The 22,275-nt window shown below is 34.3% G+C and overlaps 1 protein-coding gene across 3 annotated transcripts in view; it reads right to left on the bottom strand.

The window, feature by feature from the left end:
* The window catches only part of MIPOL1 (mirror-image polydactyly 1), a 468,394-nt gene that overhangs the window by 270,908 nt on the left and 175,211 nt on the right, over positions 1-22,275 (bottom strand). The gene's annotated exons all lie outside the window — the stretch shown is intronic.

Below are 22,275 nucleotides of genomic sequence, written 5' to 3'. Positions count from 1 at the left end.
TTTAAAAGCAAAATCTATAAATTCTATAACTGTAGGACTCAGAAACAGGAAAAAACAAATTAAACATGATGTAACCTGGTCCTCACATGCACTTATCTTCACCTCCAAATAGGTAAAAAGCCACCAAACAACTGTTATTTCAGTTTAGATTCTTGATAATTTAAAGAATATAAATAATAAAAAACCCCAGAAAATTAAAAGTCATGATCATTAAAAATGAAATATAGCAATTTCATACATACACATAAAGCTATATGTCTAATTAATGGTGGTAAATTATTTAACTTAGTGTAGTTTTAGAATTTTTCCTGGCATTTACGTTTAGCTTATTTTAGCTTGCAAGAATGAATAAATGAAAACAATTGCAATAACAATACACCTTTATTGGGTGGTTACTATATGCTAAGCAACTGAGATACTGATAGAAAACAGAGACAATCTCTACTCTCAAAGAGCTCATATTCCAATAGCACATAGAGGAGATTTCAACTTCAAATCTGATGGACAGCACAGTGATCCTTCGTATTCCAAGGCAAAGTGGATGGTAATGCCTCTTCCTTACATCATGTCCATTAATAAAACCATATCAGTTTCTGATATTGAACCAACTGACAGCACTTAGGTGTCAAATATATTGTTTGTGAATAGAAAGTAGCTGGTGCTACTGAATGTAAATAACATTATCTTTTTAAAAAATGATAATTTCTCTCTCTCTCTCTCTCATTCTGTTGTACCCTGTTCCACTGTTTATTACTTTTATTATTTAAAATAAGTTTTATTGATGATGCATCTTTTAAATTCTTCCTTCCTCCCAAAAGCTACCAGAAAGCCATCCTATATATTTTAAAACCTTTTAAAGAATATTAAAAGCATGTTTTTAAAGGAAAAAAGAAGAGAAAAAGTCAGCAAAAGGGATCACCAAAAAGAAAAAGACTGAAAACATGTGCAACATAATGCACTTCTGAATCTACTACTTGTGCAGATATCTTATATTTCTTCTTTGGAGTTATACATTAATTCTTTATAATTTTGAAACATATACTTTTAAGTATTTTGTAGCTGTTCTGTCCATTTGAATTATTATAGTTATTGTGTATACTGTTCTTTTGACTCTGCTTACTTCAATTTGCATCAGTTAATGTAGATTTTTTTCTTTTGCTTTTCCAAATTTATTAAATTCCTTATTTCTTATAGCACAATAATATTCCATTACATTCATATATCCCAATTTGACTTTGGTTTACAGACATCTATATTATTACTATTTTGCTATCACTAAAAAATGCTACTAAAGGTAGTGAATTTTATAAATGTTTTGGTGTATACATTTTCCAAGTTAATGCAAAATAAGCTAGTAATCACATTTGCCCATCCTTTTCATAACCTGAAAAGTAGTTAACTTGGGCTTGGTGTCTTGAACTCATCAATGACAGGTAGGAGATCTCTCTTAATACTTCAACTCCCTATTAGCTATTTCTGTTTTGTCTACTCCTAGTCAAAGATGCCACCTTGGCAGAGAAAATGGAAGGCAAGAGAACTGTCCTTTAAGAGAATCCCATTCACATCTGAAGTTCTACTTTTTTTTTCCTGAAGCAATTGGAGTTAAGTGACTTGCCCAGGGTCACAAAGCTAGGAAGTGTTAAGTGTCTGAGAACAGATTTAAACTCAGGTCCTCCTGACTTCAGGACTGGTGCTTTATCTACTGTGCTACCTAGATGCCCCGGTCCTACTTATTCTTTTGCATTTGTGTTTGGTGAAATAAACATAAAGTACTGAGGTGGCACAGAAGATAGAATATTAGACTTGGAGTCAGGAAGGTCTGGGAGAGTTTAAGATAGTCCTTCTTCAGACTATGTGACCCTGGGCAAGTTAAATAACTTCTCAGCCTCAATTTCCTCTTCAATAAAATGAAGATTATTGAGAGGATCAAATAAGATAATATACAATGTGCTACATAAATATCATATTAATTATTATTGGCTGCTCTTTTAGATTTTGTCTCCTGAAAATTTCTTGGTATTTTTCACTGTCTTATTTATTTCTAAAATATAGGTAGAAATGTATATAGCATTTATCTTGGTGTAGGTAGATGTTATGGGCCAGAACTCTGAACTTGACACAAGGATTCTTACAAGGTATTAAGCCAGTGGAATTGATAAAGACAATGGTTATCTAGTTTAGCATGATGCTTACTAGTTCTCTAGCTCAGTACATGTACTTAGTACTTAATATAGTTCTACAAGATTCACACTTATGATAATGTAATTATAAGAGAACATGTAAGCTAGGAGCCTCAGACAGATTCAGAGCCAGAGAACACAGAGGACTGGAGGCGGGAGTTCAAGCTCTTGGAGCCAACGAGAAAGATTGATTCCATCTTCATCAGGCTCCTAGTGGCCTGGCTTCCTGTACTTCCCCCACTGAGACAAAGGCCTGTCAGAGCGAGAGACAGACTCAGAAGGATTCGGAGAGAGACTCAGAAGGGGGCCTGACCTACAGACTCAGAAATGACCTGGAGATACATTCATTCCATCATCCACGTTTGTGGTGGCTGGAGGCTGAAGCACAAATCTTCAGACTCAGAGAGATTCACTTCATCTCACACCACCGTGGGGGCTGGCCTTCTGTACTTCCCCTGGTCTGAAGACTGGTCTGAAAGGCTCTCCAGAAAGCTGGCCTGGGCCTCAGGCAAGGAAACTAGATTGTGAAGGAGATAATAAAGGATTTGGGCTTTAACACCTAGCTATTCTTGTGGTGATTATTTTGCTGGAAGGAAGGCTGGTCCAAGACCTCCAAAAAACCAATTGAGAACCTTACCTTTCTTTGATTAAGCTTATAAGACTACAGGCAAATATTTTAGTACCAGTCTTCATTAGGTGTATCACGTCCTTAAGGAAATAATATGCACATGAATAACTCTAGCATAAAAAGGCCCTTTCACAGAGATATTAGTTACTGTTACTATACCTTTAAGAGATGAGGAACAGATTCTTGGTAAGTGAATTTTTGAGAGAGTCTGAAGACATCTATTGAAAGAAATAAGTTTAATTTTCATTCTTTGAAAAGACATTCTGTGGCAATGATATCAGTGTTCTTGAGAAACCAGAAGCTGCACCATATTGTTGGAATCTTTACAAAGTGTTAAGCCATTGGAGTTGATTTAATCTGGGCCAGAACTTGAACTAGGTACTAAGTACAACTGATGGAAACAATGCTTGTGTTCACACCTTTACAGAGCTCATAAGTATCTAAGCACTCAATGGAGTTCACATGTTTGGGAGATTTCAGAGAGCATGCTGGGAGATATCCCACAATCCCACTCTCAGAGAAGTAGCATAAATACAGTTCCAGTGAGCGACTCAAGAGAATATTCTCCGGAACATCGATGGGGCTCGGAGACAAAACACTCTGGAAGAAAAGCCTACAAGGCCTATCTTCGAGGCAAGAGAGATTCATTGCATCTTCCAACTTCCAGCTGGCTAGAGGCTGAAGAAAGCAGAGGCAGAAGCCAAGGACAAAGCTGCAAGATCTCTTGGAGCCAGGCAGAGAGATAGGCCTCAACTAACCGGGCTAATTTGGAAGGAGAAATAAACGTTTGCATTTTTACCAGCTGGCTGAGATTTTGGAGTAATTATTTATTTCAACTGAGACTAAGTCTGCCTCCAGAAAACCTTCACAGCAAACAGGATTAGAAGGGAAGCAATCAACTGGGAAAACATTTTTATATTCAAAGGTTCTGATAAAGGCCTCATTTCCAAATTATATAGAGAAGGGACTCAAATTTATAAGAAATTCAGCCATTCTCCAACTAATGGACATTCATTCAGTTTCCAGTTTCTAGCCACTATAAAAAGGGCTGCCACAAGCATTTTGCACCATATAAAGATCTTTATCCTAACTCATCCTTCCCTGTCTTTAAATGAACTTGGCTACCTCATTATCATGATCATCATGATCATCATCAATAGCAACAACAGCAGCAACCACCATTTATTAAGTGTTACTATGTTCAAGAACTGGCTACCTCATAATTTTGCTGATTCATGGAGATTAAAGTAAACAGAAACATCTATATTTTTTCAGAACAATTATTTCCAATCATACCTTGCCCATATTTATTTATGAAATTTGTAACAAACAAAATCATAGGGCCAGTGGTTTGGGAGCACTTGCCTTATCCCTCTTTAGGGACTTTTCTTAGCTTTGGATTCAAGGGAGTATGTCATTTGGGTTTAATCCTGGGAGGACTCAGCCCTGAAAAGAAAGGTCTTTCTCTTTTTCTAGATCTGTAGTTTTATACTCCTTAGAACCTTGAGGAAAATTACTTGAAGTATTGGTTAGGCTCATGTTTTCCTCAAAATGGAGATGAGGAATAGAAAGGTATATAAGGTATAGAATATCTATTCATTTCCAATTCCTCCCTGCCCCCAATACAATTTAAACAAATATGCATTGACAGAAAAATCTGAACTATTTTTCTGTAGGAGCGGTTGCTAAGAATAGAATAATTCTCAGAACAGCCAATTCTGGCCACTGAATGCTCTCTGTTGACCTTGGGAGGACCCCTGACAACTGCCATCCCCTTTCCCTAGATAGTCTGGAAGGGAAGCAGCTGCACAAGCAGGAGACCCAGGCTTGGTCTAACAATGAGCTTTGCTTGCCAAAGTAACCACCATCCCTTTGTGACTGTTGTAATATACTATTGCTCTATGGTCAATGACTTCCAATCTCTTATTTCTCCCCTTATCCCTGTGTTAACCAATCACAGACATATAAGAACTATCCCTAGTCCTTATCTCCCTTTCAGTTATTCTACTCCTTCTCAGTCCCATTCTACTTATGTCCTCACTATAATCCCTTCTACCCTTTCCACTGTGCCTTCTAGAATTTCCATTCTCCAGTAAAGAAACTTTTATTCATCCTGGGTTTCTTTCTCTCATACTCCTTGCATCTACCAGCCTAAAATGAAACCTTCATTGAGAAATGTTTCCCTGGTGCTATGGTATTTCAAAGTATTTTTTTCTGGCACTGATTATACTTTCTCTCATCTCCTTGAAAAGGGAGATTTTACAGCTACTTCAGACTTTCCCTATACTATCATCAGTCAAAACCTCCTATTTCGAGTGCACTTAGTCAAAAATTTCCACTCAATCAAAATCTCAGTGACTGTTTCATACCAGTATTTCAGTCATTCTCCCTCCTTTTGCAAGAAGTTCATCATTTGGATCATCTTTTTCTCCTCAACAACTATTTTCCTTATACCAGAATATTTCAAATTCTGCATTGATGATCTTTTCAAAGCCTCAAAGCACTCAATTCCTGAACCCACTTAAATTTTTCATTCAAAAATAGTCCCACATATGGATAATCATGAATCATTTTCACAAAAGTTTTTTTCTTTTTAATTAGAAATCCAGTTATTCCTCTAAGTAACATCCTATCAATCCATGTCTCCCTATACCTCACTCCTCTTTAACTTCACCTTCTCAGACCATGCTTGATTCTTTCTTTTCTTCCCGTTATTTTCTTCCCTTTCTAATTTCAACTCTTATCAATTAGCTATTTTGCTTCTACTATTCTCAGATTGCTCTCATGTCTATCATTGATCATCTCTTCTCAAATCTTAGACCTGGATTACTCTCTTTTTTTTTTTTTAATAGCCTTTTATTTACAGGATATATACATGGGTAACTTTACAGCATTAACAATTGCCAAACCTCTTGTTCCAATTTTTCACCTCTTACCCCCCACCCTCCCTAAATGGCAGGATGACCAGTAGATGTTAAATATATTAAAATATAACTTAGATACACAATAAGTATACATGACCAAAACATTATTTTGCTGTACAAAAGAATCAGATTCTGAATTATTGTACAATTAGCTTGTGAAGGAAATCAAAATGCAGGTGTGCATAAATATAGGGATTGGAATTCAATGTAATGGTTTTAGTCATCTCCCAGAGTTCTTTTTCTGGGTATAGCTAGTTCAGTTCATTACTGCTCCATTAGAAATGATTTGGTTGATCTCGTTGCTGAGGATGGCCTGATCCATCAGAACTGGTCATCATCTAGTATTGTTGTTGAAGTATATAATGATCTCCTGGTCCTGCTCATTTCACTCAGCATCAGTTCGTGTAAGTCTCTCCAGGCCTTTCTGAAATCATCCTGTTGGTCATTTCTTACAGAACAGTAATATTCCATAATTTTCATATACCACAATTTATTCAGCCATTCTCCAACTGATGGACATCCATTCAGTTTCCAGTTTCTAGCCACTACAAAAAGGGCTGCCACAAACATTCGTGCACATACAGGTCCCTTTCCCTTCTTTATAATCTCTTTGGGATATAATCCCAGTAGTAACACTGCTGGATCAAAGGGTATGCACAGTTTGATAACTTTTTGAGCATAGTTCCAAACTACTCTCCAAAATGGTTGGATTCGTTCACAACTCCACCAACCATGAATCAATGTCCCAGTTTTCCCACATCCCCTCCAGCAATCATCATTATTTTTTCCTGTCATCTTAGCCAATCTGACAGGTGTGTAGTGGTATCTCAGAGTTGTCTTAATTTGCATTTCTCTGATTAATAATGACTTGGAGCATCTTTTCATATGACTAGAAATAGTTTCAATTTCTTCATCTAAGAATTGTCTGTTCATATCAGACCTGGATTACTCTCAACATCTTCTCATCATCTTCTGCTTCTTCTGACAAGCTATTGAATGTAGCTGGAGGAAGTTGTATAATCAGGACAATAAGGTACATTATAAATTTATGTCAAGCTCTGTTGTGAACATGGTAGGGAAAAAAAATCAGGGACTCACCTGAGCTCTCCCAAGTTTTCTTCCAAACAATTGAAAAAAATATCTCAAAGTGGGGCAGCTAGATGGTGCAGTAGATGTACCAGCCCTGAAATCAGGAGGACCTGAGTTCAAGTCTGGTCTCAGATACTTAGTACTTCCTAGCTGTGTTAACCTGGGCAAGTCACTTAACCCCAATTGCCTCAGCAAAAAAAAAAAAATACCTCAAAGTAAATTCTAAAGATAATTTAGAAGGTTGGCATGAAAGGTCTATCAGCAGACCTTTGAAATGAATGAATCAATGGCTGCAATGGCAGCTAATGGAAATTTCAGTTCTATAGAAGGTAAAGGAATTGAACAATTCACCAGAACTAAATTAGAGGAGTCCCTTTGTTGACACTAGTTTAAGACTGTTGCATTGCACATACTCAGATATGGATTGTAATCCCAGGGCAAGGAAGAGCAATCACCACACCAGAATTTTGTGATAAGGGAGCAGGGAACATGGTCACAGTTCCAAGGCAGAAAAGAATGCTTGTAGTCACTTACAGACAGAGCACAGGCAAGGAGAGCAGTAAAAACACCTCTGCTTAGATCATACCACATTGGAAAAACAAAAAACCAACAGAATCTTAAAAGAAGCTGCCCCCAAAAACCTGAAGCTTGGGACAGGCCTCTTATACCCTGGGACCAGAGGCCAATTTTAATATGAAGTCATAAGTCAAGTAATAGTCTGGAAAAAAGAATATGTAACAAGAGTTATTTATATGTATATATAAATAGACAAATATATAATATATATATATATATATCCTGATCTTAGTGACAAGGATGATCAAAACAAACTCAGAAGAAAACAATAAAATCAAAACTGTTCTATCTAAAGCTTCAAAGAAAAATGTGAATTGGTCTGAGGCTCCAAAAGAATTCTGGGAAAGGCTCAAAATGGATTTTAAAAATCAAATAAGAGAAATAGAGAAAAAATGGGAAGAGAAATGATAGCAATGCAAGAAAATAATGAAAAAAAGAATTAACAGGTTGATAAAGGAGAAGCAAAACATACTGAAGAAAATAAAACCTTAAAAACCAGAATATATCAAATGATAAAAGAGGCACAGAAATACAATGATGAGAAGAATGGCTTAAAAAACATTGTTGGTACTTTAGCAAAGTTGCTGGTTATAAAATAAACCCACATAAGTCATCAGCATTCTTATATATCACTACAAATCCAACAGTCAGAGTTACAAAGAAATTCCATTTAAAGTAACTACTGATAGTATAAAATATTTAGGAATCTATCTGCCAAGGGAAAATCAGAAACTTTATGAGCAAAACTACAAATTCTTTACCTACAAATTCATTTCTCAGTGTTTTTTCTTTGGGTGTAGCTGATTCTGTCCATCATTGATCAACTGAATTAGGGCTCTATTGTCAATTGAAACTGAATTAGGGCTCTTTGTCAAAGAAATCCACTTCCATCAGATTACATCTTCATACAGTATCGTTGTTGACGTATATAATGATCTCCTGGTTCTGCTCATTTCACTTAGCATCAGTTCATGTAAGTCTTTCCAAGTCTCTCTGTATTCATCCTGCTGGTCATTTCTTACAGAACAATAATATTCCATAACATTCATATACCCTTACCCAACTATTCTCCAACTGATGGGCATTCATTCATTTTCCAGTTTCTAGCCACTATAAACAGGGCTGCCACAAACATTTTGGCACATACAGGTCCCTTTCCCTTCTTTAGTATCTCCTTGGGATATAAGCCCAGTAGTAGCACTGCTGGGTCAAAGGGTATGCACAGTTTGATAACTTTTTGGGCATAATTCCAGATTGCTCTCCAGAATGGTTGGATTCGTTCACAACTCCACCAACAATATATCAGTGTCCCAGTTTTCCTTCATCCCCTCCAACAATCATCATTATTTTTTCCTGTAATCTTAGCCAATCTGACAGGTGTGTAGTGTTATCTCAGAGTTGTCTTAATTTGCATTTCTCTGATTAATAATGAGTTGGAACACTCTTTCATATGAGTGGTAATAGTTTCAATTTCATCATCTGAAAATTGTCTGTTCATATCCTTTCACCATTTGTCAACTGGAGATTGGCTTAGTTTCTTATAAATTAGAGTCAGTTCTCTATATATTTTGGAAATGAGACCTTTATCAGAACCTTTAACTGTAACGATGTTTTCCAAGTTTGTTGCTTCCTTCTAATCTTGTTTGGTTTTGTTTGTAAAAAGCTTTTTAATTATTAAATAAAATTTTCATTTTGATCAATAATGGTCTTTCCTTTTGGTCACAAATTTCTTCCTCTTCCAAGGTTGAGAATAAACATCCTATTTCCTCCAATTTATTTATAATCCATTCTTTATACTAAATCATGGACCCATTTTGATCTTATCTTGGTATTGGTGTTAAGTGTGGGTCCATGCCTAATTTCTTAATACTAATTTCCAGTTATCCCAAGTTTTTCAAATAATGAATTCTTATTCAAAGTTAGGATCTTTGGGTTTGTCAAAATAGATTTATGTTGACTATTCTGTCTTGTAACCTACCCTGTTCCTGATCAACTAATCATTTCTTAGCCAAACCCAAATGGTTTTGGTGACTGCTGCTTTATAATATAGTTTTAGATCAGGTACAGCTAGGCCATTCATTTATTTTTTTTTTCATTAATTCTTTTGAGATTCTAGACCTTTTTTATTCCATATGAATTTTTTGTTATTTTTCTAGATTTAAAATATTTTCTTGAATTGTTGGTATAGCACCAAATATGATTAGTTTAGGGATACTGTCATCTTTTATTATATTCCGGCCTATCCAGGGAATTTAAATTTTTTAATTATTTAAGTCTGACTTTTTTGTAAAGTTTTTATAATTTTGCTTATAATTCCTGACTTTCCTTTGGTGACAGATTCCCAAATATTTTATTTTGTTGAAGTTATTTTGAATAATTTCTCTTTGTATCTCTTGCTGTTGGATTTTGTTGGTGATGTATAAAAATGCTGAGGATTTATGGGGATTTATTTTATAACCTGCAACTTTGCTAAAGTTATGAATTATTTCTAATAGCTTTTTAGTAGAATCTCTGGGGTTCTCTAAGTATACCATCATCTGCAAAGAGTGATAGTTTGATTTCCTCATTGCCTCATTTCCTCATAACCCTTTAATCTCTTTCTCGACTCTTATTGCCGAGGCTAGTGTTTCTAATACAATATTGAATAATAATGGTGATAGTGGGCAACCTTGCTTCACTCCAGATCTTACTGGGAAAGGTTCCAGTTTTTCCCCATTGCATATGATGCTTACTGATGGTTTTAAATATATGCTCCTGACTATTTTAAGAAAAATGCAAGTTGATAAAGTTGTAGTAATATTATAGGTAAATTAGGTCCATTATTTTTAAATCCTTTTAAATAAAATTCTCCATAAAGCATATTTCTAGCAGCATGTAATTGTAATTGCTAGATATTAGCTAGATATTGCTAAATATTAGCTGATATTGCTAGATATTAGCAAAAAACAAAAACCAAGAAACAAACAAACCGAAAAAGCCTTCAGGTGTTATGAAATAGTTTTAAAACTGCAGTCTTCATTTTTATTATGTTATTTTAAAATTATTATAATAGCACACATATAAACATCCTCATTATGTCATTATAAGCATTATAATAAAAGTATTATAATAATATAAAAGTATATTATTTAAAAATAATTTAAAAGTATAATAATTATAACAGTAATATAATAATGTGGGAGGAAGAGCAGAGACTTCACTGTCATATAATCTGAGTTCAAGCCCCATCTCGAATTATTACAATCTTTGTAACTTTGAGCAAGCCATTTATCTCCCAATTTTGCAGTTGCTTTATCTAAAATATGAAGAGACTGGATTAGTTGGTCTCTGAGGTCCTTCTAATCTCTAGAACTATAATCTTATGATTGAATGACCTAGGTTCCAATCTCAGTAGTGCTACTTACTATTTGTGTGCTCTTGAACAAATCATATCATTAGGTGTAACTCTATTTTAACCATACCAGAGGAAGGACATTCACAACAGTGAAAGGGTACTTTGTTTCTTCATCGGTAAAATATGTGCCATGAGTAGGAGGAGAGAATTAGACTAAATAGTCTCTAAATCCCTTCCCAGTCTAAATGTATGATCCTGTTTTCATAGTATTTATTACTTTTTTTTAATTCAGGCAAAACAAACATATAAATATATACTTACACACATGAGGTGGGAGCTCAATCACTTGCTCTGTTTCAAACCACTAATTTATCAAAGAAAAGATCAAAATTTATATAAATCTCTCAGAATAAAAAACAAAAAGCCAACCTCCCTGTTAGAATCCTTACAAAGTGATAAGTCAGTTGCCTAATTCAGCATGGTATTTGGCAAATCTTCTAGCTCACTAATATATTTAAGTATTCATTGGAGTTCACACTTTGGGGAGATTCACAAATCAGAAACCTATAATCCCACTTTCAGATCCCATAATCCCATTCTCTCAGAGGAGGAGTCAACCTTTGGGAGATCATATATAAGAAGCTGACAGAGGCTCAGTGGGAAGTTCAGCTGAAAAGATTGAAAGGGGAGTGTCAGTTCAGTTCAGAAGAAGCCCAAACTCCCAGGGCCAAAGAGCACTCTGGGACACACACAGAGGCACTCTGGGACAGACAGAGGAGCACTCTGGGAGATTGAGAGCCAGAAGCCCTCTCTCAGAGACAAGACAGATTCATTCCAACTTTCATCTTGGTGCTGGCTGGAGACATTCGGAATCCATTTATTCCTATACTCTAAAATGTTTTTATTAGGAATGGATGTTGGATTTTATCAAATGCTTTTTCTGCATCTATTGAGATGATATGATCATATAGTTTTTGTTAGTTTGGTTATTGATATAGTCAATTATGCTAATAGTTTTCCTAATATTGAACTAGCCCTGCATTCCTGGTATAAATCCTGCTTGGTCATAGTGTATTATCCTGGGGATGACTTTCTGTAATCTTTTTGCTAATCTTTTATTTAAGGTTTTAGCATCAATATTAATTAGGGACATTGGTCTATAACACCTGAAGGTTTTTTTTGTTTGTTTGTTTCTTGGTTTTTGTTTTTTGCTAATATCTAGCTCACTTTTCTTTTACAATGTTTTCAACAGAAAAGATACATATCTGAAATTATAAATTTGCTTCCATTATTAATGCAAATTAATCTGAGACTAAATATTTTGATCTTTTGTGTACAAATGTAACCTCGTAATGCTGAATCCTGGAGTAATTGGCTAGGAAAACAGAATTCTGTCAATAAGATCATTGTAATGAATTGCTTCTTAATTAAGCTTCAATAGATTTTCTTAAAATCCACAAATAAACAACATTATAAACTAAATGTCAAGGTGACGATTTTTACAATAAAAACAAACAAAACCAAAAAAGAATAGAAATACATTTTATCCCCTTTAAATGAACACCACATGTGAGCATTCATTGGGTGGCAGTTATCCCTGGAGAGTATTAATCTCTTGTTTAGTTACCATATTCATAGGATCATAGATGATTCCTCCTGGTTTAAATGTTTTATTTACTAATATAAATGTTATAATCTCAATAAAATTGTAAACTACTTAAGTGTTTGTCTTTTATTTTCTTTTGGAACATGTGTTTCCCAAAGATTTTAAAGTACCAATCAAATCACAGTCAAATCTTTAAACAAGAGAAAGAAAACTCAAATTTTATATATGCTCAAAAAAACAGCATATGTTAAAACAATCACTTATTCTCAAAAAAGTACCACAAAACACAGTATATCATTGAATATTTCATAGGAGTTCTATAAAGAGTTATAATAAATATGTGTATTTTTGTGCATAATATGTATGCATAGATGACTTTGGACAGGGAAAAGAATATCAGACAAACATCACTAGAGCCATAACTAGGAAAAGGTAACTAGGTATTTGCTGAAAGGTAAAGTATTTGCCAAAAGATAGAACAGTTTTATCTAAAGTAATACATGAGGTAGCTGATCCAAGAATGTATACACACATATGTATACATACATACATACACATATATAATAATGTTCAAAATACTGTAACAAGAGAACATGATATGCCCTTTAAAATAAGAGATACTTCTTTGGCTTACTGAGAACTAGTTAAATACCACATTCTGTTGGCAAAATAAAGATATGTGACCATCTTTTCTCCTATTTGGATAACCTTCTGGATAAAAGAATGGTTAGTCAAATCTTAAAAGCATACACATAAAACATTCTCATTGTGCCATTGTAATAGTACCCCAAATTTTCATGAAAAGAAATTCTCCAATTAATCATTTTAAGCTTTGAAAAGCTACTATACAAATCAGTCTAGAATTGAGGAATGTATTCCTTCAGAATAAAAGTATAAAGGGAAGTAATAGAATCCATGGCAATTCTCAGAGAGGACAGTTCAAGCCCCAGGGAATGGTAGCAGGCAGCATCCATGGTCCCAGCAGCAGCTGAATGATCAGAGATAAAGGTCCTAGAAAAAAAGGAAGGCCGGATATTTTTTTTCCTTTTCCTTATTGCATTGTTTATTGTGGGGTACTTATACATTATTGCCTGGTGTAAAACCTAGCAATCATTGAAATAAGAAATGCTAGTTTTTATTTATTTATTTATTTTTACTAGGCAATTGTGGACTTGTCCTGGATCACACAACTAAGTGTTAAGTGTCTGAGGTTGGATTTGAAATCAAGTTCTTCCTGACTTTAGGGCTAATGTTCTATGGGATAGTTAATTCTAAAGCCTATTCCATATAAGCTAAGCTAGTTTTTCTTTTAAAAGATATTCAAAGTACCCTCCACTCTTGACTAACTAAAAGGATTAAGGTTCAGACTAGCTTTCTGGTACAGCTGCAGTTCCTCCTGAGCATTTGACCAGAACCAATTGGATGAACAATACCAATACAAAAAAAATTGCTTGGTTCAATCAAGACTATGTCATAGATGAACATCCCTTTCCTGCCCTGAATGTCTGTCTTCTGGTATGGACTTAGACCTAAACTAGAAAGAGACTTGTCTAAGAATGGGTTAGCCCTCAATAAAGTACATAGTCTTCTGGAAAGGATATTTTATTTAAAGTTTGATAAAATGAATATATTTTTACATATACTGTTAAGAATTTTTAAAATCATGGTAAGAGTGAACATGTCATTTCTGTAATTCATACATCTAACTAAAATTTTACAATTACATGCTGCTAGAAATATGCTTTATAAAGAGCTTTATTTAAAAGGATTTCAACCATTAAATTGAATCCCAATCCCTATATTTTTCCTGTCCGCATTTTGGACTTCCTTCACAGGGTAATTGTACAATATTTCAGAGTCCGATTCTTTTTGTACAGCAAAATAACAGTTTGGTCATGTATGCTTAGTTTGAATTTAATTTATACTTTAATATATTTAACATCTACTGGTCGTCCTGCCATCTGGGGAAGGGGGTGGGGGAAAGGAGGGAAAAAATTGGAACAAAAGATTTGGCAATTGTCAATGCTGTAAAATTACCCATGCATATAACTTGTAAAGAAAAAGCTATTATAAAAAAAGGATTTCAAAATAATGGACTTAGTTTACCTATAATATTATTACAACTTTATCAACTTGCATTTATTCAAAATAAATTGAAAATTCCTAAAATTGTCTCAATAAGTACTTTGGGAATTTCTCCCATGAGATTTTGAAACAAGTCCCTAATAAAAAGTACAAATCATTTTCCCTCCTCTTTCAAAGCAATCCAAGGTTTTGAAATCAAATATTTAAATTCTAGATAGTGATTTGAAAATTTGATTAGTGTGAGCCTTGAGCTTAGTTATGACAGATGAATCAATCAGTAATCAGGCTAAATTGTATGCATATGTAGAAGCATTATCACAGAAGATGAAATGCAGCCTTGATGCAGAGAATGTTCATTTTCAAATTTATTGAATCTTTTGGATAGACACCTCTAATGTGGGAACTTTAATAATCCATATTCATATATTTTTTAACTTTTGATGCTTTTTGTTTATATAAGTCGGGGAGATGAATTTATTACTTTAAAAAGTAGCAAACCCCTATGTTTCTAAACTTAAAATTGAGTTTATCAACAGCTCAATAATGAGCATATAAAAGAAAACAGTAATTTTTTAAAAAAATTTGCTTAAACTATTTTGTAAACTCAGTTTGAGGAAATTGGATTAAGGTGATCAATAGAATTAATTTCATATATAAAGACAAGATAAGATTTCTTTCTTATTATAGAGGGATGGTTAAGTTTCTTTCCTGTTCAAAATTATCCATGATCTATTTAGTACCCATATAAATTTTTACCTCTTGTAATTATAAAGTAAATTGTTTTTCAAAATCATGAAACTTATTAATCTACTGTTTTGTAATTCAAATTTAAATTATTTAGACAAAGGGGAAATGAGATAAAAGAGACAAAACACAGTTCCTGTGCTCAGGTATTTAGTAATCATACTTAAATAGTTTCAAAGAACAGAACTGACTTTGTAGAAGAAGAAATCTTCCAATACTTTGATATCAGGGGGAAATGGTAGCATTACAAAGGGCAATAGAGTATTTAAGAAGATGTACCAATTTGCAAGCAAAATAGCTTTGTTTTGTTTTTTTTCCATAGCCTTAAAAGAGGTTACATGTTGAAAGTATGAGTCTACTAAGACCAGATATTTTGTATTGTGTTTTTTTTTAATGCTCTACAAGTTGAAAATATATCTGACAATTTTTTTCTTGTTTTAAGTTTTTCTAATCATTTTAAATTTAGTAACCAACAAGAAAAACAAACATACAAATGAGAGGGTGATCAAATTTCTTGCCTTAGCACTTTCTATCACCCTTATGGCCTGTTCCCTGTGCCAAAAACAATCCCTTTATAATACTTGTATAATTACTACCTCCCTTCAACTAACAGTGAGTTACTAAAGGAGTTTCCATTTTATGAAGGGGCAAACCTACCTTGTCTTCATTAGCTTCCAGACTTTGTTATCGACTTTATGGATTTAAAAATCATTTGTTTACTTTATAAAATCCAACCTCAAGGCTCACTCTCTTCTAACATTGGTCATTACAGCTTCCATTTTGTGAAGCAGATATGATAGTTTTTGTTCATTTTTGTATAGGTTCTGTTTCCAATTTTGTAGACCTCAAGCCAACATGCAAAAGTTTTTCTTAGTTCTACTGCTTTTGGTTCTTTTTTCCTTCTTTCTACTTTTCTTTTTTAAAGTCACAGTATGTACACCTCTCTGGTTCTATTTATTTAATATTTCAGAACATTGTATAGGTTCATTCATAATAATAACAGTAGTAGCATTTAGGTTTCATATTTTATGGTATTATACGATATAATGTGTGGGGCAAGCAATGTGGTTTCTCAGAAACTGTCTGCTAAAGTAAGAGAAGCCTTAGGCCTCAGTTTTGCTTTTTTTTTTTTTATGTGACCTTGAATAAGCGAAACTTTTTGTGTAGTTACCTCTTCCCTAGTCAGCTCATTATTGCCTCACCCACTATATAAGGGAAAAGTAACTGCATGAGTCAATTTAGACTAAAAGTTTTGCATAAGGGGATTTTGGAGAGGGGTTGGGAAGTACTTGCTTATTAACTGAGCTCTCCTGTGAATTTGGCCTCCTTTTTCTGGACTTGCTGCTTCTCACAAGACTATAAGGGTTACGGTCTCTGTACCACACACACTAATATATCATAATCTTTTCAGATGTTCTCCAACTATTTTTTTTATAGCAACACTATATATATATCCTATTAATATTTTATATTATAGAGAGTAATACTGTTCCAAACAGGTTATTTTTATAATATTTTTGAGATAGAATTTTTTAGCAAATTTCTTGTAAGACAGTTTAATCAGTACTGTGATTTGTTGAACATTACTTCAAAATTATCTGTAGCAATTTGTAATTCTTCCAATAATTAATTGTCTATCTTCCACATATTCAACAATACTGAAATATGTATACATTGTTAGCTATTCTGTTAACAATTACACTTTGTCACTGTATTTGGCCATTTCAGCATATCTCTAAATTTATGCTTTTGCTACCTTAGCAGATTAAGTTAGTTTATTTTTTAATTATAAGGGCAAAGTTGAGATTACAAAAATCACCCAATAAACAAGATAGTAGAGGAACTGCCAATGATTCTCTAATACCTCCAGGATCATATGATCCTGTTTGTAAAATTCTGTTTGGCTTTTAAAGCCAAGAGAGACACTTGGTGGCTCAGAAGACAGAATGCTGGTTTGGACTAAGGAATAACAATCCAAACCTGGATTCTGATGCTTACTAACTATGTCATTCTGGGTAAGTTATTCATTCTATTTACCTCAGTTTCTTCAACTGCTAAACAGGAATAATAAGAGCACTTACCTCCTACTTAGTAAAGTTCTTGCCACATAATAATAAAAAAATCACTTTTTTTTAAAGCCTTTTATAAATTTCCCCTTCCTATCTTTCTCATTTTATAACACTTTACTATCTTTTAGATACTTTTCAATCCAGTGACAATGGTATCATATAACATACTCATCTCCAAAAACCAGAATTTTCTTGGCAAGGTTTGTTATTATGCTTTTCTTTGTAGCCCTAAGCATATTGCTTATTAACTGACAGAATTTAAATTTTACAAATTTCTCCAAATCTGAAATCTAAAAAAAAAAAATTGTGCGTGTGTGTGTGTGTCTATATATGCACTAGGTAATAATGAAAAATAGAGAAGATTCTTTAAAAAATGATAGGGTAAGTCAGAAAACTTTCATCTCTCCAAATTTCCTCCACAAAAATTACAACAAAGAAACAGAAATTCACCTCAGGGCAACAGAAATAAATATGGGGCAAAGCAGTTGTCCTGCTAAGACAATTTGGGAAGACTCCAGAAAATACTTTATCTTCCCTGAGCTTTTCTTCACCAAGTGCAAATACCTCCAGGCTCAATCTGAAGAATCAACATACAATAAGCCCTGAAGCAGCTGTGGTGAGAAGCAAGGACTTACATCTTGTGGACAGTTTAGGGTCTGATAGCCAAGTAGAAGATAGAAGGACCTTCCACAGCTGAGGGAAACTAAGCACAGCTGTGCTGAGCAGATATGTCCTAGGCTGTGTGGAGAAAGAAGTTGCAACATACCTGGTGAGTGCTGTAGCAGAGGAGTGAGAGTTCTTTTAGTTCCAGGGCAGAGAAGAGATATAATTTGCAGCCACTAAATACTTAATACAATATTATAATAAATCACCAGGGAAAAATGCCTTGAAATGCTAGGCATTCTCAAAGAAATTGGATACAAAAATTGTTTTCCCATTTACCCATTTCTCTTATTTTAGTTACACTGGGTTTTTCTTGATTTTTTTTTTGGATTGGTCTTTGTCCCCCCAAATCAAGAAAATTATGGAAAGAAAGTCAATCAACTTGAAACAGAGAATCTAAAACTTTTTTGGCTTTCTTTATAATAGCATTTTAATTTTCAAAATACATGCAACGATACTTTTCAACATTCAGCCTTTCAAAATATTGTGGTCCAAATTTTTCTCCCTCCCTTTCTACTTTCCTCTTCTCCTAAACAGCAAGCAATTCAATATAAATTGAACATGTGAAAGAGAATCAAAAACTTGAGGAAGAAAATAATTTCTTGAAAACTAGAATGGGGAAAAGGAAATCTAATGATGTTCTAAGACACCAAGCAATCATAAAACAAAATGAAAAGAATGAAAAAAAAAAGAAGAGAAAGTGAAACATCTCATCAGAAAAATATTTTATACAAAAACTTCTATATATAGAATACATATACAATATATAGAGAATATACACAAAACTTTTATATATAGATGTATAGAAATAAAAAATTTCTATTTTAACTTCTGTGACCCTCTTTATCACCTTATTTTATCACAAATACTTCCACTATCCATAGATTAAAAATGTAATTTATTTTGTGATCCTATAATTTTGTCATCTTTATAAGTTCTTATAATGTTAAATTAGTTCATTTAGTTGGTTGCCTAACAAAATGCCTGGCACATAAGAGTCACTTCATAGATGACTGAATGGGCTATATCTAATTTCTGGCACACTAATTTCCTATTTTGCCAATAATTTTTATCAAATAGAGCTGTTCTCCATACCCAGAATGTTAGTTTCCTTCAAGACTCAGCTCAGTTCCCACATTATTTAAAAGGGCTTTATGGTCTCCCTTTCCCCACTTCTAGTCCCTTTTAATTAGGGGACATTAAGCTGAGACCTGATAGGTAAGTGACATGTTTTTGAGGTCCATTAACTTGAATAGGAAAACATTGCATCTATATTTGCTATAAACCATTAATCAAAATTTAATTTCTCTTTCCATTATGGATAAAAGCAATAAATCACAATAGTATTATAGCCTTTGTGACTTTTTGTAGAGAGCCAGAACTCTGGAGAAGCATACTTGAAACAAAGTGTTATTTCAGTGGAATTGATAAGACAATGGTTATCTAGTATAGCATGTGAGTTCTCTAGTTCAGAATGATTGATTTAATCCTACAACAAGAGGTTAACTCAGTAGAATTGATAATACAATGGTTATCTAGTTTACATATACTTAGTACTTAGCATAGTGATGTAATAGTTTTACAATTGATGTAATTGTAATAGAGTATTTAAACTGAGGACAAAGTCAGCCACAGAGATTCCATCTTTGCTCACCCTCATGGTGGCTCTCCTGTCTCCTGTATTCCTCCACTGAAACTAAGGACCATTTGGAGAACCTCCAGAGAGTTAACCAGAACAATACATTTTGGCGCCTAATATGAGGATAAGTATTTACACTCAGCAGCCAGACTGACACGTTCCTGAGTTTAGTGGAAAGGTCTCTGTGACCTGGAAATTAGGATTAAGCTAATAAAAACCCAAAGTTTGATTGTAACCTGGAAGCAGAACAATGAACATAGTACATGTCTCCTTGGTTCTCCAAAGAAAAAGAATCAGAGCTGAATAAGTGAAAACTAGTAGGAAAGCAACTAATTGAATATTACAATGATAATGGTCCTGATTCAATTCCTAAAGAAAACTATCTATCTATCTATCTATCTATCTATAACCTAATTCAATTGGCTTTAAGGAATTACATAAGTATTAGAATTAGGAAAAAGAAGAAAGAGGAGAAGGCGATAGTACTGATAAAACAGCTGAAAAGCATGAAGAATTAGATAAGAAAGGAGTTAAGTACAATGCTGATTAAATTAAGGAATTCTGATGCTTCCCAGCAGGAGCCATTAGAGCATTCCCCATCCCCTGACCTACCCCCCTCGATTAACCCTTTATGGATAGAAGGAGAAGAAGGGGGAGGGGCAGAGACACAATCAGCACCACCCATGAAGCAACTTTGTCCACTTGTGGGACGTCTGCAGACAGCTGTCATATGAACTACTGGTGAAAATGCAGCAACAGGAATAATGATAAAACAACTTGCTAGAGAAAATGCTAATGAGGTTTGTAGGAGAATTGCACTAGGACTACACAAGGATGCTCCTTTAGATGAGATCATAAGTCACTGTGCCACAGTGGTCACAAATACCTTTTATTCCCAGCCTATGATGCAGAACATGGGAAGACAGGGTGCCTTTTGGCAAGGGACTTCCAGAGAAACTGGAAATGTAGTCAAGTAGGGCATCTGAAAGCTCAATGTTGGCATAGAGATAGAATGAGAAGACAGGGTGAGAGAATAAGACCCAAAATCCTAAGTCCAAAATGCAACAGAGGCTTCCATTGGGCATTAGAAGTAGACTGACTCAGGGAAATGAGAGGTGGGGCCCACCTCCAGGGCCCCAGGCAAAAAAATTAGGTGGGGCATGATGGCAACTGAGGTTATACCCAGAGAGTCTTTAGAACTTCAGTACTCTGATATGATCAATCAGTCAAAAAGCAGCCTGATGGGAAAAAAGGATTACAATTGGGAAGAATACAGGTTTTATAACCCAACAGAAGGGCAGTGTCCAGTGCAAGTAGCTCTAATATAAATGCCAGGTGATGTGGAGAGATCCAGAAAGTGGTGAATGGAATGGATCAGATAGGTTAACTGCTTGGGGGAGAGGGTTTGCTTGTATCTCTGTAGATGGAAAAGGAATCATATGGATGCCAACAAACTGTATTCGCCTTGTCCATTAGAGAGAGACAGAAAAAATGAAAAACCTTAAAACAAAGGAGAAAACTCAAGAAACATCAGGTAGTTCCATCTATGACTACATGTGCCACTCAAAAAGCATGACAGTTAACCCAATGTGTATGGCAATTGACTCATGAACATCAAAATTGTTGATAAGACTGTTAGAGAACTTCAAAACTGGCAGGACTCATTGGATTCCCTGACATATAAAGTAATTGACAACAGACAAATAACTATTTCTAGGACTTATGGACATGTATAATTTCTCATGTTGATCTATGTTGTTTATTATATCACTACTAGCCTGTGTTATATTACTATGTGCCTGTGTAATACTATAATCCATGCTGATGGATTTATGTATATATGTTTCAAGTAAGACCCTTCAGAAACCCACTACAAAATCTGGTTTTATTCCCCATTTCCCTTTGGTGTTTTCACCTCTCTTCCTGAGATGTCAGGGAGCGTGTGATCACCTCCTTTTTTAGTGTTTTTAACCCCCTTTCTGAGAAGTCAGGGAAGGCATGATCACCTATGTTCCAAAACAAAAGAAAGTGGGAAATGTAGAGAGCCAGAATTCTGGAGAAGCATACTTGAAACAAAGCTTTAACTCAGTGGAATTGATAAGACAATGGTTATCTAGTTTAGCATGTCAGTTCTCTAGTTAAGTATGATTGATTTAACCCTACAACAAGGTGTTAACTCAGTAGAATTGATAATACAATGGTTATCTAGTTTATATATACTTAGTACTTAGCATGGTGATGAAATAGTTCTACAATTGATATAATTGTAATAGAGTAGTTAAACTAAGGACAAAGTCAGACACAGAGATTCCATCTTTGATCAGTCTTATGGTGGCTATTTTGACTCCTGAATTCTTCCACTGAAACCACGGCCCATTTGGAGGACCTCCAGAGAGTTAACAAGAACAATACAACTTTGTCCCCTCTTTTAGAAATCACAGATATTTTCATATCACATTAGAGATGTTGTTGCAGATATCTCAAAAAAATCATGCTGATAACTACTTTGTAATTACTGTACTTATTAAACCTAACACTAGATTACTTGAGTGGTACAGTGGTTGGATTCCTACACTGGGAGTCACCGTAGACTGAATTGAGGCTGAAACATATCCAGGATTTATAATGCTGAGTAAGTAATTTAACTTCTTCCTATCTCACTTTCTTCATGTATAAAATGGGGATAATAATATCACTGACCTCTCAGAATTGCTGTGAGAATAAAATAAAATAATATT

This window comes from Sarcophilus harrisii, chromosome 2 (genome assembly GCF_902635505.1).
Source record: "Sarcophilus harrisii chromosome 2, mSarHar1.11, whole genome shotgun sequence".
In the NCBI taxonomy this organism is placed as follows: Eukaryota; Metazoa; Chordata; class Mammalia; order Dasyuromorphia; family Dasyuridae; genus Sarcophilus; species Sarcophilus harrisii.
The sequence above is the reverse complement of the archived record's forward strand: the minus strand, read 5'-3'. Positions and strand labels throughout refer to the sequence as shown.